The sequence below is a fragment of the Dasypus novemcinctus genome, chromosome 5, assembly GCF_030445035.2.
Source record: "Dasypus novemcinctus isolate mDasNov1 chromosome 5, mDasNov1.1.hap2, whole genome shotgun sequence".
In the NCBI taxonomy this organism is placed as follows: domain Eukaryota; kingdom Metazoa; phylum Chordata; class Mammalia; order Cingulata; family Dasypodidae; genus Dasypus; species Dasypus novemcinctus.
In genome coordinates this window covers 152869553-152885700 of record NC_080677.1, presented here as the reverse complement: position 1 = coordinate 152885700, position 16148 = coordinate 152869553, and the positions used below count along the sequence as shown (strand labels likewise).

The following is a 16148-nucleotide window of genomic DNA, read 5'->3' as shown; positions in this document are numbered from 1 at the left end:
TCCGCTGCCATTGTTTAACCTCTCTTTGATCCAAAACTTCCTGAAAAGTGAAGCCCAATATATTGCAAGATTCCATTAATAGTAAAATGGAATATAGAGATGAGTTTAAAGGTTAGATATAGAATACATATTAATTTGGAAAAATTAAGGTAAAGATAAATTGGGGTATCAAAAAATTTAAAAATGCAAAAGCTTTGTTTTTGATGTTTTGCCTTCCATCACTGCAATAAGTGTTGCCCAGTTTGTAATTTGGTAAGGCAACTACTTCAGTCTTTTCCTCAGTGTCTACGTCCTATCTTTTTCTTTTCTTTTTTCTAATTATTAAGCTTCTCTTCACAGGAGTTTTAGATCACAGTAATTCATATATACAATATTCAGTACTCCCACATATCCAACATAAGACCTTTTCCCTTCCACAACAATAATCTTTTAACATATTCATACTATATTTATTGAAACTGATGTACAGCTATTGAGACAATAGCTTTCAAACAAGGTAACATTTGTGTTTACATTGTGGTTTATATTTTAAACTATACAATTTTCTAAATTTTTAGCTACCTTATGTTTTACATTATGATTTACATTTTAGCCTATCAGCCCCTATATATTTTTGGTGTAATTTTATAGTCTTACATCCATCCTTGTGTACTCTTGTGGAACACTTCTATTGCCCACTCAGTTAGATTGGTTCCATCTATTCAATACCTCTTTCCTCCTCCCCTTAGGGCCCACAGTGACAGTCAATCTTCATTGCTTGAAGGGCCATGTTCAGAGATACTTGCAACAGTGTTAAGGGCTTGACATGCTCAACTGCCCTAATGCACTGGGAGCCACCATTTCTCTTGAGAGATACAATTCACTCTATTTGAGGGCATCAGTCCTCCCCAGGATGTGGGTATACCTTCTCTCTCATTATATGGGTCTCTATCCAATGATATAACCCACTATGGCAAAATGAGCATTCACATATTCCCTAGGAGCCTGTCCTGCATCAGATTATCCCCTTTAAGCATCTTAAACAGGTAATCTTCCTTATTATATTTTTGAAAAAATTTTCTCAGCATTATACTCTCAATCAAATACCTGACAATCTCCTATGTTCGTATGTTGCCCCACCCTCCCCCTAATTTCTTGGGCAATATTACTCATCCTCCCATCCCTAACCTCCCTCAAGCCTGCAAAGCCCCACCCAAAGGTAACCCTATGCCCCCATTTTATCCCTTCTTGTACAAATACTTACCTCCAGCTTATCATAGATTTCACCCATGTAGGTGTCAGCTTACATCCTTCCTCTACCCCCCAATTTCCTTTAAGCCTATCATCCAGTCTCTAGCTCTCTGAGGCAGCTTGGTTTACTTATTTCATATCATTGAGGTCATGTAGTATTTGTCCTTCAATGCCTGGTTGCTTCATTCAACATAACGTTCTCAAGATTCATCCATGTTATCACGTGTGTTTGTAGTGTATTCATTCTTAAAGCCAAGTAGTATTCCATTGTATGTATATACCACATTTTATCTATCCATTCATCTGTTGATGGGCATTTGGGTTGATTCCAACTTTTGGCAATAGTAAATAATGCCACTATGAACATTGGTATGCATATATCGGTTTGTGTCCTTGTTTTCAGTTTTACTGGGTACATATCCAGCAGTGGAATTGCTGGGTCATAATGGTAAATCTATGGCTAGTTTTTTGAGAAATTGCCTAACTTTCCTCCAGAATGGCTGGATCCTTCTGCATTCCCACCAGCAGTGGATGAGTGTTCCCATTCCTCCACATCCTCTCCAGCGTTTGTAGTCTTCTGTTTTTTCCATAGCTGCCAATCTTATGGGAGTAAGATGGTATCTCATTGTAGCTTTGATTTGCATTTCCCTACTAGCTAGAGATTTGGAGCATTTTTTCATGTGCTTTTTAGCCATTTGTATTTCTTCTTTGGAGAAGTGTCTATTTAAATCTTTTTCCCATTTTTTAAATGGGTTGTTTATATTTTTATTTTCAAGATATAGGAGTTCTTTATATATGCAGGTTATATGTCTCCTATCTGATATATGGTTACCAAATATTTTCTCCCATTGTGTAGGCTCTCTTTTCACTTTCTTGACAAACTCCTTTGAGGTGCAGAAGGCTTTAATTTTGAGGAAGTCCCATTTATCTATTTGTTCTTTTGCTGCTCATGCTTTTGGTGTGAAGTTCATGAAGCCATTTCCTATTACGAGATCTTGTGTATGCTTCCCTACACTGCTTCCCAAAGTCTTTATGGTCTTGGCTCTTATATTTAGGTCTTTGATCCATCTTGAATTGATTTTTGTATAAGGTGTGAGATGGTAATCCTCTTTCATTCTTTCACATATGGATATCCAGTTCTTCAGGCACCATTTGTTGAATAGGTCATTCTCTCCCAGTTGAGAAGGTTTGGTGGCTTTATCGAATATTATATGATTATATATATGAGGATCTATATCAGAACTCTCAGTTCAGTTCCATTGGCCTGTGTGTCTCTCCTTGTGCCAATACCATGCTGTTTTCACTACTGTAGTTTGTAGTATGTTCTGAAGTCAGGTAGTGTGATTCCTCCAATTTCGTTTTTCTTTTTCAATATGTCTTTGCCTATTTGGGGCCTCTTTCCTTTCCAAATAAATTTCACAGCTAGTTTTTCTAGTTCCTTAAAGAATGCTGTGTTGATTTTTATTGGGATTGCATTGAATGTGTAGATCAATTTTTGTAGGAGAGACATCTTAATAATATTTAGTCTTCCTATCCATGAACAGGAAATATTCTTTCATTTATTTAGGTCTTCTTTGATTTCCTTGAACAGTCTTGTGTAGTTCTCTGTGTATAAGTTTTTTACATCTTTAGTTAAATTTATTCCTAGGTATTTGATTTTTTTATTTACTATTGTAAATGGTATTTGTTTCTTGATTTCCTCCTGATCTTGCTCATTATTGGTGTACAGAAATGCCACTGATTTTTGCGCATTGATCTTTTAACCTGTGACTTTACTAAACTCATTTATGAGTTCTAGAAGCTTATTGTAGACCTCTCAGGGTTTTCTATGTATAGGATCATGTCATCTGCAAATAATGAAATTTTGACTTTTTCCTTTCCAATTTGAATGCCTTTTATATCTGGTTCTTGACTCAGTGCTCGAGCAAGTACTTCTAAGACAATGTTAAATAGAAGAGGTGATAGTGGGCATCCTTGTCTTGTTCCTGATCTTAGAGGGAAGGATTTTAGGATTTCACCATTGTAAATGATATATTCTTTATCATATATATTCTTTATATATATGATATATATATTCTTTATCATGTATATTCTTTATCATGTTCAAAAAATTTCCTTGTATTCCAGTCTTTTGCAGTGTTTTTATCAAGAAAGCGTGCTGTATTTTGTCAAATGCTTTTTCTGCATCTATAGATATAATCATGTAATTTTTTCCCTTCAATCTGTTTATATGGTGTATTACATTGATTGATTTTCTTATGTTGAACCATCCTTGCATACCCGGAATGAATCCCACTTGGTCATGTTGTATAATTCGTTGAATGTGTTGTTGAATACAGTTAGCAAGTATTTTGTTGAGGATTTTTGCATCTAGGCTCATTAGAGAAATTGGTCTGTAATTTTCCTTTCTTGTGGTGTCTTTGTTTGGCTTTGGTACTAGGGTAATGTTGGCATCATAGAATGAGTCAGGTAATGTTCCTTCTGTTCCGATTTTTTAGAAGAGTTTCAGGAGGATTGGTGTTAGTTCTTTCCGGAATGTTTTGTAGAATTCACCTGTGAAGCCATCTGGCCCTGGGCTCTTCTTAGTTGGGAGGTTTTTAATGACTGATTCTATCTCTTTACTTGTGATTGGTTTGTTGAGATCATCAGTTTCTTCTTTCATCAATATAGGCTGCTTATGTGTTTCTAGGAATTTGTCGATTTCCTCTGAATTGTCATTTCGGTTGGAAGATAGTTTTTCAAAGTATCCTCTTATGATAGTCTTTATTTCTGTGGGATCAGTGGTGATATCTCCTTTCTCATTTCTTATTTTGTGTATTTGCATCTTCTCTCTTTTTTTCTTTGTTAGTCTAGCTAAGGATTTGTCAATTTTATTGATCTTCTCAAAGAACCAGCGTCTGGTTTTGTTTATCTTTTCAAGTGCTTTCTTATTTTCTATTTCATTTACTTCTGCTCTTACCTTCTTTCTTTCTTTCTTTCTTTCTTTCTTTCTTTCTTTCTTTCTTTCTTTCTTTCTTTCTTTCTTTCTTTCTTTCTTTCTTTCTTTTCTTCTTCCTGTGGGGTTACTTTGTTGTTTTTTTACTAGTTCCTCCAAATGAGCAGTTAGTTCTTCAATTTTTGCTCTTCTTTTTTGATATATGAATTTATGGCTATAAATTTCCCTCTCAGTACTGCTTTTGCTGCATCCCATAAGTTTTGGTATGTTGTGTTATCATTTTCATTAGTTTCAAAGTAGTTATTAATTTCTTTTGAGATTTCCTCTTTGACCCACTGTTTTTCTAAGAGCGTGCTGTTTAATTTCCATATCTTGTTGTGAAATCTGGGCCTCTGGCCCTTGCAGATTTCCAGCTTCACTCAACTGTGGTCAGAGATATTATTTTGTATGATTTTGCTCTTTCTGAATTCATTGAGCCTTTCTTTGTGGCCTAGCATATGGTCTATCTTGGAGAACGATCCATGTGCACTTGAGAAAAATGTATATCCTGCTGTGTTTGGGTGTAATGATCTGTATATGTCTATTAGATCCAGCTCCTCTAATATTATGTTCAAAGTTTTTCTTTATTGATTCTCTTTTGAGATGTTCTGTCCAAAGTTGATAGTGGTATATTAAAGTCACCCACTATAATTGTAGAGGCATCTGTTCTTTCACTTAGTTTTTCCAGTGTTTGCCTCACATATTTGGAGGCATCCTTGTTAGGAGCATAAATATTTATGATTGTTCGTTCTTCTTGAAAGATTGTCCCTTTCACTAATATGTAGTATTCTTCTTTGTCTCTCACAATTGTTTGCATTTAAAGTCTATTTTGTCTGATATTAATATAGCTACTACTGCCTTTTTTTTTTTTTTTTTTTTTGGTTATTGTTTGCTTGTAAGATTGTTTTCCAGCCATTCACTTTCAACCTCCATGTTGGATCTAAGATGTGTTTCTTGTAGACAGCATATAGATGGGTCATATTTCCTTATCCAATGTCCCAGTCTGAATCTTTTGACAGGTGAGTTTATCCATTGACATTCAGTGTTATTAATTTCAAGGAATTATTTATGTTAGCCATATTTTGTTTGGACTTGTATTTGTCATATTTTGTTTGTTTTTTTCCTTCTCTTTTTGTCTTTTTTGTTGCTCTTACACTCTCCTCCAACTCTGCCTCTCCTGGTTTTTTCCATTCTTCCTGCTGAACTCCCTTTAGTATTTCTTGAAGGGCAGGGTTCTTGTTGGCATACGTTTTCAATTTCTGTTTATCTGTGAATATTTTGAACTCTCCATCATTTTTGAATGCTAGTTTAGCTGGGTAGAGTATTCTTGGTTGGAAATTTTTTTCTTTTAGTACCTTGACTATAGCATACCACTGCCTTCTTGCCTCCATGGTTTCAGATTAGAAATCGGCACTTAATCTTATGGAGCCTCCCTTTTATGTGATGGTTTTCTTTTCTCTTGCCGCTTTTAGAATTTTCTCTTTGTCTTGAGCATTGGATAATTTGACAAGTATATGTCTTGGGGTGGGCCTGTTGGGATTTATGATGTTTGGGGCGTGTTGTGCTTCCTGGACATGTACATCCATCTCTCTCAGTAGATTCGGGAAGTTTTCAGCCATTATTTCCTCCAACACCCCTTTTGTCCCCTTTCCCTTCTCTTTTCCTTCTGGGATGCCTATAATGTGTATGTTTGTGTGTTTTGCATTGTCATTCAGGTCCCTAAGTCCTAGCTGGATTTTTTCTATTTTTATTGATCAGTTCTACTATCAGTTTGATTTCAGATGTTCTGTCTTCCACGTCACTAATTCTCTCCTCTGCCTCTTCTAATCTGCTGCTATTTGCTGAGGGTGTATTTTTGATTTCTTGAACTGTGGTGTTCATCCCCATAATATCTGTTATCTTTTTGTGTATGTCTGCAATTTCCTCTCCAAGTGTTTTCTTCATATTTTTAATCTCTTCGTTTACTTCATTAAATTGGTCTCTAATATATGTTTTGAGATCTTTAATTACTTGTCTGATGTTCTGCTCCCCTTCCTGTTTTTTAGTTTGCTCATTGGATTCAGCCATGTTTTCCTGATTATTGGTTTGGTTTGTAGTTTTTTGTTGCTGTCTGGCCATCATATTATCTTGACAGGTTTAATCAGTTCCTTAGCTTCTTTGTCTAGTCTTGGGGATTAATTAGTTGTTGTTCGTGCATGTGTTATGTCTTCTCTTTGTCACTTTGTTCTTCTTACTCTATTTTCTTGTTGCTGGCTAAGTTCACTTTGAAAGAAAATATTAGGGCCAGGGAAAGCAAAATGAGTAAGAAAAGAAAGTGTATAAAGTAGTATTGGTAATAAATGTTAACAGAGCAACAATGTGAGATCTTGGAGAATGGATATTAGATTCGTGTAAGTTGTGTAGAGTTATAGCAGTAAGTAGAGTACCTATAATGAGACAGTGAACTGAATATGGGAAGGAATATAGTATGAATTAAGAAGCCAGTATTTTCATGAGAGAGGGAAAGAGAAAAGAAAGACAATAATATCAAGAGTGGATAAAAGACAGAAAACAGAACAAAGGTATTAGAAATTAAAAGTCAGACAATTTGGGGGCCAAAGAAAGGGAGGTGGAATGTAAGAGAAACAGTAGATGATGGAGGATAGCAAGATGTGGGGGAAAGGAGACAGTGTATGTGGCCAAAATCAATTCACACAGAAAAGAGGAAATGGAGGATGAGGAAACACAGCAAGTGTGAAGCACTCCCTGCAGCACCTATTATATAGAGAAAATAAAATAAAATAAGAAAAAGAGAGAAAAGAAAAAAAAGAGAAGAAAAAAAGGGGGGGGGCAAAGAAAAAGGGGGGGGGGGACAAGCAAGAAAAAGAAAAGGAGAAAAAAAACCTAAATAAATGGAAAAGGACCTTAGGGGATAAAATGGGAGAAAAGACTAGGTGACAATGCAATATTAGCAACCAAGACAAAAAGAAAAAAGAAAAAAGAAAAAAGAAAAAAAAACACAAACACCGAGGGCTAGGATAATCAAGGACCTCAGATGGACCTCAGGGCACAGTGGATTCAGGGATGGAAAGTCTATGGCACTGCAGACTCAAGTGTGTGAGTCTCTGGAGCGTGGGCCATCAGGGTTTAGGGGACACAGACCTGGGAACCACGCATCCAGTTAACAGGGGGCCTGGGAGCACCGCAGCACAACAAAGCCTTCAGGGATCCCCACAGCCAGGCGCCAGCCCTAGGGGGAGGGGTCCCACCTGCGGCCTCTGACCTCTGTGTCAGAAACCCACAATTCCACCTCTCACAAGAATCTCTTCTGTCACTGTCTCACCAAATCAACATCCAGACACCTCCTGGCCTGCAAGCCCCCGAAGCAGCCTGCTCAGGGTTTGGGAGCACTACAAAGATTTTAGAGACTGCTGCAGACAGGCTGCCAGCCCTAGGGGAAGGGGTTCCACCTACAACTTCTGACCTCCGTGTCAGAAATGGAAAGTTCCCCCTCTCGCAAGAATCTCTTCTGTCACTGTCTCACCAAATAGACATCCAGACACTTCCTGCCCTGCAAGCCCCCGAAACACCTGCTCAGGGTTTGGGAACACCAAGATCATTTTTTAAAGGTTTTGTTTGGTATGTCCACATTCCCATCTTCTCTACTGATGCTTTTTGAATTTTAGCCTCTTTATCTGGATGTATTTACAGGAGGTTGGTTGTCCCCTCTGTTTCCCAGGAAACAGATCTCCCTCTCCTGGGTGTTTGAAGATGGTAGGCCTTTGTCCCAGAGTGTTTGTATCTATAGTTTTTATACCTTTTTCTTTGTGTATAGCTGCTTTTGCCCAGAGGGCAAGTTTTGGGAGGAGAGTCACCCCAGAGATGACTTTCCCAGTTTGGTCTTCCTCAGTCAAAAGAGGGTCAAAGAAAGGAGGCATAGATTAGCTCCAAAGTACCCTGTAGAAGGGGATCAGGAAGGGTGTCAAAAATGTCTCTGACTACTTCCAAAGTTGGCCTGCTCAGCAAATGCGCCTTTCACCTGACTTGCCCAGAGCCCTGTGGAAGCCCTGAATTTTAAAATCTCCACCACCCCTCCCTCTCTCCAGTGAGAATTGAAACAATGCCTGTGCTGCCTTTGTCCTATGCTGCAGTTTGAAACAATAGCTGCCCTCAGAGCCAGGATTAAGTGATCAAATTTGCTAATCAAAAGCTGTGATCAGTGATTGGCTGTACCCACCCCTTTCGAGGAAAAAAATTTTTATGTCCCATTCTGTAACCAGCTGCTAACCATGGACTGGACCCTGCAATAGCCTGCCCTTGGAGTAGGACATAGGTACCACATGGAAAGAGCAATTTTCAGTTTGCTACTGTAATTTTTCAACCTCTTTCACTCTCCCCTGGATCCTTTACAGTGTTTATCTGAACTCAGAGTTTCAAAATAGTTGTTTCAGACAGGTCCTGCCTGTTTAATAGTAGTTTTGTTGGAAGGACTGGTCCTGGAGATCCTTACTCCACCATCTTTCCTGGAAGTCCAAAGCTAGTACTATTTTAAATGTGGAACACAGATACAAGGAAGTTACAAAGTTCGGAGTGGTCAGTTCAACTTAAAAAAAACTTAAATTGAGAGGGAGATATTCTGAAAAAATATTAACAGCTATTATCATAAAACAATACATAGAACAATGTACTATGTGAAAGCAATATATTACATCATTTTTATGTATTTTAATTGTCACAACAATATAAGGTAGATGTTATATTAGAATGGTTAGGTCAATTTTCCAAGTTTACACAAGTAGTAATTGGCTGAACCATTATTTTATCTCAGATTACCTTGAATCCATAATCTTTCTACTATGTCACTGTATCTATCATAATTTTATACTGTGTCTCTTTTGGAAGGATGGATAGAAATTTCCTGGGATTGTGAGTGTGTGTGTGTGTGTGTGGTGTAATGGGTAGAAAGGAGGCTTTCCAGATAAAGGAAGAGCATATACAAGGCAGAGAAAAAAAACAGTGTGTTACTTTCAGGGAACCAGCGGCAATTTTAGGAGAAAAGTGAGGAGAATAAGGTAAATGATGGGTGATAAGCCTGTAGTGGTGTCCAACAAACATTCTCAAGGGCCTTGTATGCAACATAGGAATTTTGGCTTCATTCGGTAGTTAATAAGGGACCATTGAATGGCCTTTCTTTCTTTAATCAAAAATACTTAGTGCCCATAATATGCCAGGACTATTGTAGGGGCTGAAGATAGAGAATAAGATTAAGATCCCTACCCTCATGGATATCGCAATATTTGGGGGAGTTACTCAAATAATCAAACAGTAAATAAATATCTAACTAAACTAATTTCTTAAGCAATGATATAATTCAGTAATTTCTGATTGAGAAAGATAATTCAGATACTTTTTTTTAAAGATTTATTTTTTATTTATTTTTCCCTCCCCCTTCTCTCCCTGCCCCCCAAGTTGTCTGCTCTCTGTGTCCATTTGCTGTGTGTTCTTCTGTGACCACTTCTATCCTTATTAGCGGCACCGGGAATCTGTGTTTCTTTTTGTTGCATCATCTTGTTGTGTCAGCTCTCCGTGTGTGCGGCACCATTCCTGGGCAGGCTGCACTTTCTTTTGCGCTGGGCGGCTCTCCTTACAGGGCCCACTCCTTGCGTGTGGGGCTCCCTGCGTGGCAGGGCACTCCTTGCACGCATCAGTACTGTACATGGGCCAGCTCCACACGGGTCAAGGAGGCCTGGGGTTTGAACTGCAGACCTCCCATGTGGTAGGCAGACACCATATCCATTGGGCCAAGTCCACTTCCCCAGATACTTTAAAGGAAGGAATTGAGGGGATAAATTTAAAAGCAGACAGCTACAATATAGTCCATATCTAATTCTTCTTCCCTTCTAAGTTGGAGCAGAAATGTTTTGCAGGACAGAGTCAGAGGTCTGGGGTGGCTCATAGCTGTTTTGAATTAAGCTATGCATGCATCCTAAGGGAATACAGGGTTGTTTTAGTTTGCCAAAGAGGTGCCAATGCAAATACCAGAAATGGGATGGCTTTTATAAAGTGGATTTATTCGGACTAAAAGCTTACAGTTCCAAGGCCATGGAAAGTCCAAATCAAGACACCATAAGAGGTGTTTTCTCACCCATGTCAACTGCCACAGTGTTGAAGCAAGATAGTGGGTGATCTTTGCCTAGTCTCTGCCTTCCCTTCTGGACTGTACCATCTCCTGGAGCTTAGCTGAAGGCAACCAGGCATATAAGGCTTGTCTATTATTGAGCCTGTCCCTCAGACTCAGATGCTCCATTTTCCTCCTAATTTCAGCCACAAGCTATCAGGCAAATGACTCATCTCTCCTGGGGCCTCAGCTGCTTGAGCTTCTACTTTCTGTCAGATCACAGGATAAAAAATTACAGAGCTCTCTTTGGACCCAGCAAGAGAGCAGAGATTCAACCTGAGTCACACCTCACTGAGGTAGTCCAGTTGAAAAAATGTCTCACACCCATAGGAATAGCCCAGCCCACAAACATAATCTTTCCGTTTTTGGGGATTCATGAAGTAATTTCAGGCTGCCACTCCACCCTCTGGAAACCAAGAAGACATGTCTTTGCATATGCAAAATACATTCACTACATCACAATATTCCAAAATGTTAAATAATTTCAGTAGCAATGCTAAGTACAAAATCACATCAAAATCAATTATAGTAATGCAGTTTGTCTTGGACCAAAAGTTCCCTCTGGCTGCAGACCTGTGAAACTTAAAAAACATATTATCTGCTTCCAATATACAAAGAAGTCATGGCCATAGAGTAAACATTTGCATTACCATAAGGAGAAATTGGGGTGGGGGGGCAGTCATGGCATCCCAACAGTTCTGAAAACCTGCAGGACATACTCCATTAGATTTCAAAGTCTGGGAGTCATGCTTATAACAATAGTTTCTTCTTTTCCTCTGGGCCTCAAGGGAGGCCACCCTTTCCATGGCGTTGCCCAATCGTATACTTTTGGTTCCAGCCTTGTAGTAGTTTGATATAGTTATGAATTCCAAAAATAGGTATTGGATTATATTTGTAATCTGGTCTATTACTGGGCATGATTGAGTTATGATTAAGACTTTAATTGGGCCATGTCATCAGGGCATTCAATCCCCACCCCTTGGTGGGTGGGGACTCACAGATAAAAGGCATGGCAAAGGACAGAGTTGAAGCTTTGGATGCGAGGGTTTTCGATGTTGGAGTTTGATGCTAAAGCTTTAAGCTGGATCCCTGGGAAGTAAGCTTACAGAGGAAAGAGAAACCAGCCCCAGGAAGAAAAGAACCCTAAGCCCAGGAAGAAGCAAGACACTGGAAGGGAGGAATCCAGGAAGCCTGAACCCTCCCAGCCATTGGCAGCCATCTTGCTCCAACACGTGAAAATAGACTTTGGTGAGGGAAGTAACTTCTGCCTGATGGACTGGTATCTGTAAGCTCCTACCCCAAATAAATATCCTTTATAAAAACCAACCAATTTCTGATATTTTGCACTAGCACCCCTTTGGCTGACTAATACAACCCTCTTCAAGTCCCAGTCCTCACACCCCAAGAACATTTGAGTGAGAAAGCCACACTTTCCCCAATCTCTGGAGTATAGTTTCAATCCCTTTAGTACAATGAGGTGGCAGCAACATTCTCCCTGTTCTCTGGCATAAAGGTCCAACCCCCTAAGAACAATGGAATAGTGACCTGACTCTCCCTAACAGGCCCACTCTCTTCAGAGAAGTGGAGTAGCAACCTAACTCTCTCCAACCACTGGAGAATATGTTCCACACTATCTATAACCTGGGGCAGCCATCTTCTCCCTGAATAACAGGCTGGAATATCTACCATCTTCAAATGTGGGGCAAACTCACCCTCTCCACATACATGGGTGGGGGTCCCTCTCTTAGCCAGACCTCAGCTTCCATGGTTTTCCTTTTAAAGCCATTTTCCCTTCAATCTCTCCCCTCCCTTTCCCTTTTAGTCCTGGCCAACAATGGTTTCATTCATACAGATCTTGCAAAAAGCTTGTTGGTTTATCATGCAGGAAACATGGGTCCAAGCCATCAGACAGTGAGACTTTCCACAAACAAGACTTCCCTGGATAACTGCATTTCCAGTCCTGACTTACAAGTTCCAAGTTTAGTTAAGTCCTTACATGGGCCACTATCCTCTGGGGGCTTGTTTTCTGGAAATTTAGAATTTTCCAAATCAGTCTTTGGTTTCTTTGTGCCCAACAACTCGTTCTAAGTGTATCTCTTTCCTTTCCCATTTTGCTATAAGCTGAAAGGAGAAGCCAGGCTGCATTTTCCATATTTACATTGGAAATCTCCTCAGCTAAATGTCCAAACTTGTCATTTTCAAATTCTGCCTTCCATCTAACATCAGGAGTCAATTTTGCTAAGTTCTCTGCAATTTTGAAACAAGGATCACCTTTCCTCTAGTTTCCAGTAAGATTTTCATCTTTTTCTTCTAAGGCCTCACTAGAAAGTAGGCCTCACTAGAAACTGTAGGGTCCATATTCCTACCAACAGTCTCCAAAGCAATCAAGGCTTTTCTATCAAGTATCTCTCAATTCCTACCCAAAATACCCTTTACATATTTCCAGCATTTTTGGTAATTGCAGCAGTACAACCCCACTCTCCTAGTACCAATTTCTGTTTTTGTTTGCCAAAGGTTACAGCCAAGGGAAAGAGTTGAAAGCAGGTCAGTAACCATTCAAACAGATCTACACAGAGAAGGATCAAAGATAGGAAATGAAAAATAAACAAAGAATAGAAGCTAAAAGTGTAGACTTTGGAGTCTCACAGAACTGGACTTGACTCCACCTTAACCACTTAACTAGCTTTATGATTTGAGGCAACTTCTCAAAGCCTCAATTCTTCATCTATAAAAATAGAAACAATACTATGCCAGATGATTGGTGAGGGGATTCATTGTTTTGTTCAATAAATAACTTTTGAGCTGTTAAGAAAATGTGATGCTTGTGTGATTTAATAGCTAAGGTAGGTGCTAAAACAGTGCTTCTTGATTCTGGCTACAAAATAAGATTCACAGGGTATTTTTTAAAAACACCAATTTGCTGCTCCTATGCCTAGACCAATTAAACCAGATTCTCTGTAGGTGATTCTAAGATGTAGCCAGGGTTGAGAACCATGATGCTGGTTATTTGATGAGGATGCAGGGGAAATTAACTAATACCCAAGCCCATGTGCAAATGGCTGCCACTAATTTTTAATCCATAGCTAACTAGCAGAGGGAACTTGGTGAGTGGATTCAATCTCTATCAGTTCCATTTAAATGTCCCCCCTCCCAGACCACCTATTTCAGGGCAATTATGACTTCCTCTCCATAACACTCTCCAATAGAACTGTCTGCAATAATGGAAATGTACTATATATGCCCTCCAATATGGAATCCATGAGCTACATGTGGCTATGGGGCGTTTGAAATGTGGATAGTGTAACCAAGAATCCATATTTTTTATTTTATTTTTTTCAAGAATCATCAATGACCCAACAGCAAACTAGTACTTAGGAAATCTTTTTGCTCATTCATGACTGGTTTCACTAAAAACATCTCCCTGGTGAAGTAGAAGCAGGAAACATATTTCAACATATTGGATAAAATGTAATGCTTCTTTACAGGAGCTTCGGATGGCCTCTAAAATAGAGCAGTCTTTGTAGCTCCCCTTAGGCCAGGATAAGGACAGAAGTGTATAGAATCTACAGCTTGTGGAAGGTTTTGACTATCATCACATAGAAATCAAGTTCCTTTCTTGCTTGAAAAGGTCAGATAGTGAGGCAGTCAGGATATGCATATGAGATGAATACCAATTGAACCCCAGAAATTCAAAGGTACCTTTGGCTCTATTGCGAGTCACTCAATCACTGACACCTTGCTGAAGAGTTTATGAGTGCGTTAAGTAAACTGAATGATGCCTGGAGAGAATTACTCTAGTCTTTTGACTATATTTTCACATAATTGTTCTAAATTTGGTGCTGCTGAGACAGATCTCAACCTTCTAAGCCAAAGTTTTAAGTGAGGTGTGTTTTAGTATATAAACTAGGATATCATCTTCACAAACAATCTCTGCCCATAAGGTAATAGAAGAATAATTTCTGTTCATAAAAAAATCAAGGGGTCACTCAAGCCGTTGAGGTCCATTTAAATAAATAAGGGTCCCTCTAGCATGTCACTTTTCATCAGTTATTATCCCTAATTTAAGTCAGACTATTGGCATTTTAAAAACATAGTTCCAAAAAAGATGATGCCTCATAAATATGGTCCATAGATAAAAGATCAGTAGAAGCAGATAATAATCTTAAATGTTAACCATTTGCTGCTACACTACTTTGTGAGAGGCTAAGGTCCCTATTTTTCTTCTTCAAGAAGAACATGAGATTACTTTATGGGGAGTTAGAAGAACATATTCTCCCCCTTTTTGCAGAAAGAGAGAAATTATAGTCACTCGGAGGTTCCTAGGACCAGTTGATTACATAGTTATATTTATGATGCAAGGGCAACTCCCCTGCCTCTCTATTATGAAACAATTTCTCAGTATGATGTGTTTCTATCTCATTGAGCACTGGGGTGGCAAATAAAATAAATTTTTGTAACAGTTTGTGGGCAGTTATGGTAACTTGTAAGGAACTTTTAACAAACGGCTTACTCATTGGGCATTGGTCACTAGAAACAGATATATTGGTGGCCTTTTATTGACTTGAGATCCTGGTCCATGAAACTTCCTGACATTCCTGGAGTCTGTCATTGTTTTCATCTAGAGGCAGGAATCTACTACTCAGGCTTTTACTGAGACATAAACTGCACCCTCTGCGTCCACAGACTGGAAAAAGAATAGACCCTGTGATTGTTCTCTCCCCCTTTCCTTCTGTACTTTCCTATCACATGCCCAAACTGGAATGCCTGTGAACTGGGCAGACATGGTCAACACGGCCTGATCCCCAGTAATATAATATAAGTATCATTCCCCTCCTGAAGGTCAGGATCCCCAGGCCCTTCAGTTTGGAGAGTATGTTAGCAATGGAAAGTATGTGTAGACAGGTTCTCATATGTAAATATCTTCTCGTGGTTAACTCTATCAGTTCAGAGTTTGCATTCATCATCTGAGGAACAAGGACATACCTGACTTGCTCAAGGACATACAGCTGGTAAGTAGCAGAGACAGAATGTGAACATGGACAATTTAACTCCTCATGTCCAGAATTTTAATCATTAACATTTATCCTACCACAAGGTCAATTCCATAAGAGCCAGTCTCACAATGTCTAGCTGAAATTAACTTTTTACCATTGAAAGAAAGATTGTTGGTTTTGAAAATCAAGTGCTTTAGATAATATTTTGGAAAATATCATGCTATTAATTTAAAATATGCTTCAATACCAAGACATGTACAACACTCAGTTTCAGAAATTCTTGTGTGAATATGTGTATGTGTGTATCAGAGATTGAATTAAATGAAAATTACAATTTTTCTCTTTTCAGAATTCCTTACTATATGGAACAGAATTAAACCTCTAGGATCAAAGCCTCTTTGTTGCTGATGGTAAGAAAGCAGCTCTCAGCTGAAGTTCCAGCTTGTTTCTATTCACTGACCTCCCTATAGGGCCTTCTTAATGTGATGTAAAAGCAATTAAATGAAATTTGTGCTCTGCATATTTTGACCATGTCATGGTTTGTTAAGCGTCATATTATTTAGAAATCTATTCTATATGATCCTGTATGGAGAAAAGGCATCTCCATACATTTCTTACATTTCAGGTAAAGGAATTTAATCCAGGAAAGAAAATATCTTGCTTTACATTTTTTTTCATATTAAAATGGGAAGTTCATCAGAACCAATCTTTATGTAACATTTATTAAACCCCAGTGAGAATACAAACATATTATTAGATCTGGCTAAACTATGAAAGATATTATTTATAAATT

The 16148-nt window shown here is 38.6% G+C and overlaps 1 protein-coding gene across 12 annotated transcripts in view; it reads left to right on the top strand.

Annotated features, from left to right (window-relative positions):
• CCDC7 (coiled-coil domain containing 7) overlaps window positions 1–15875 on the top strand; it is a 568294-nt gene extending 552419 nt beyond the window's left edge. For all 12 annotated transcript variants that reach the window (XM_058297711.2, XM_058297712.2, XM_058297715.2 and 9 more), the window contains one exon: window positions 15705–15875. The gene's annotated coding sequence lies outside the window, so the exon portion shown is untranslated. The remainder of the gene's footprint in view (window positions 1–15704) is intronic.
• Window positions 15876–16148: the final 273 nt, after the last annotated feature.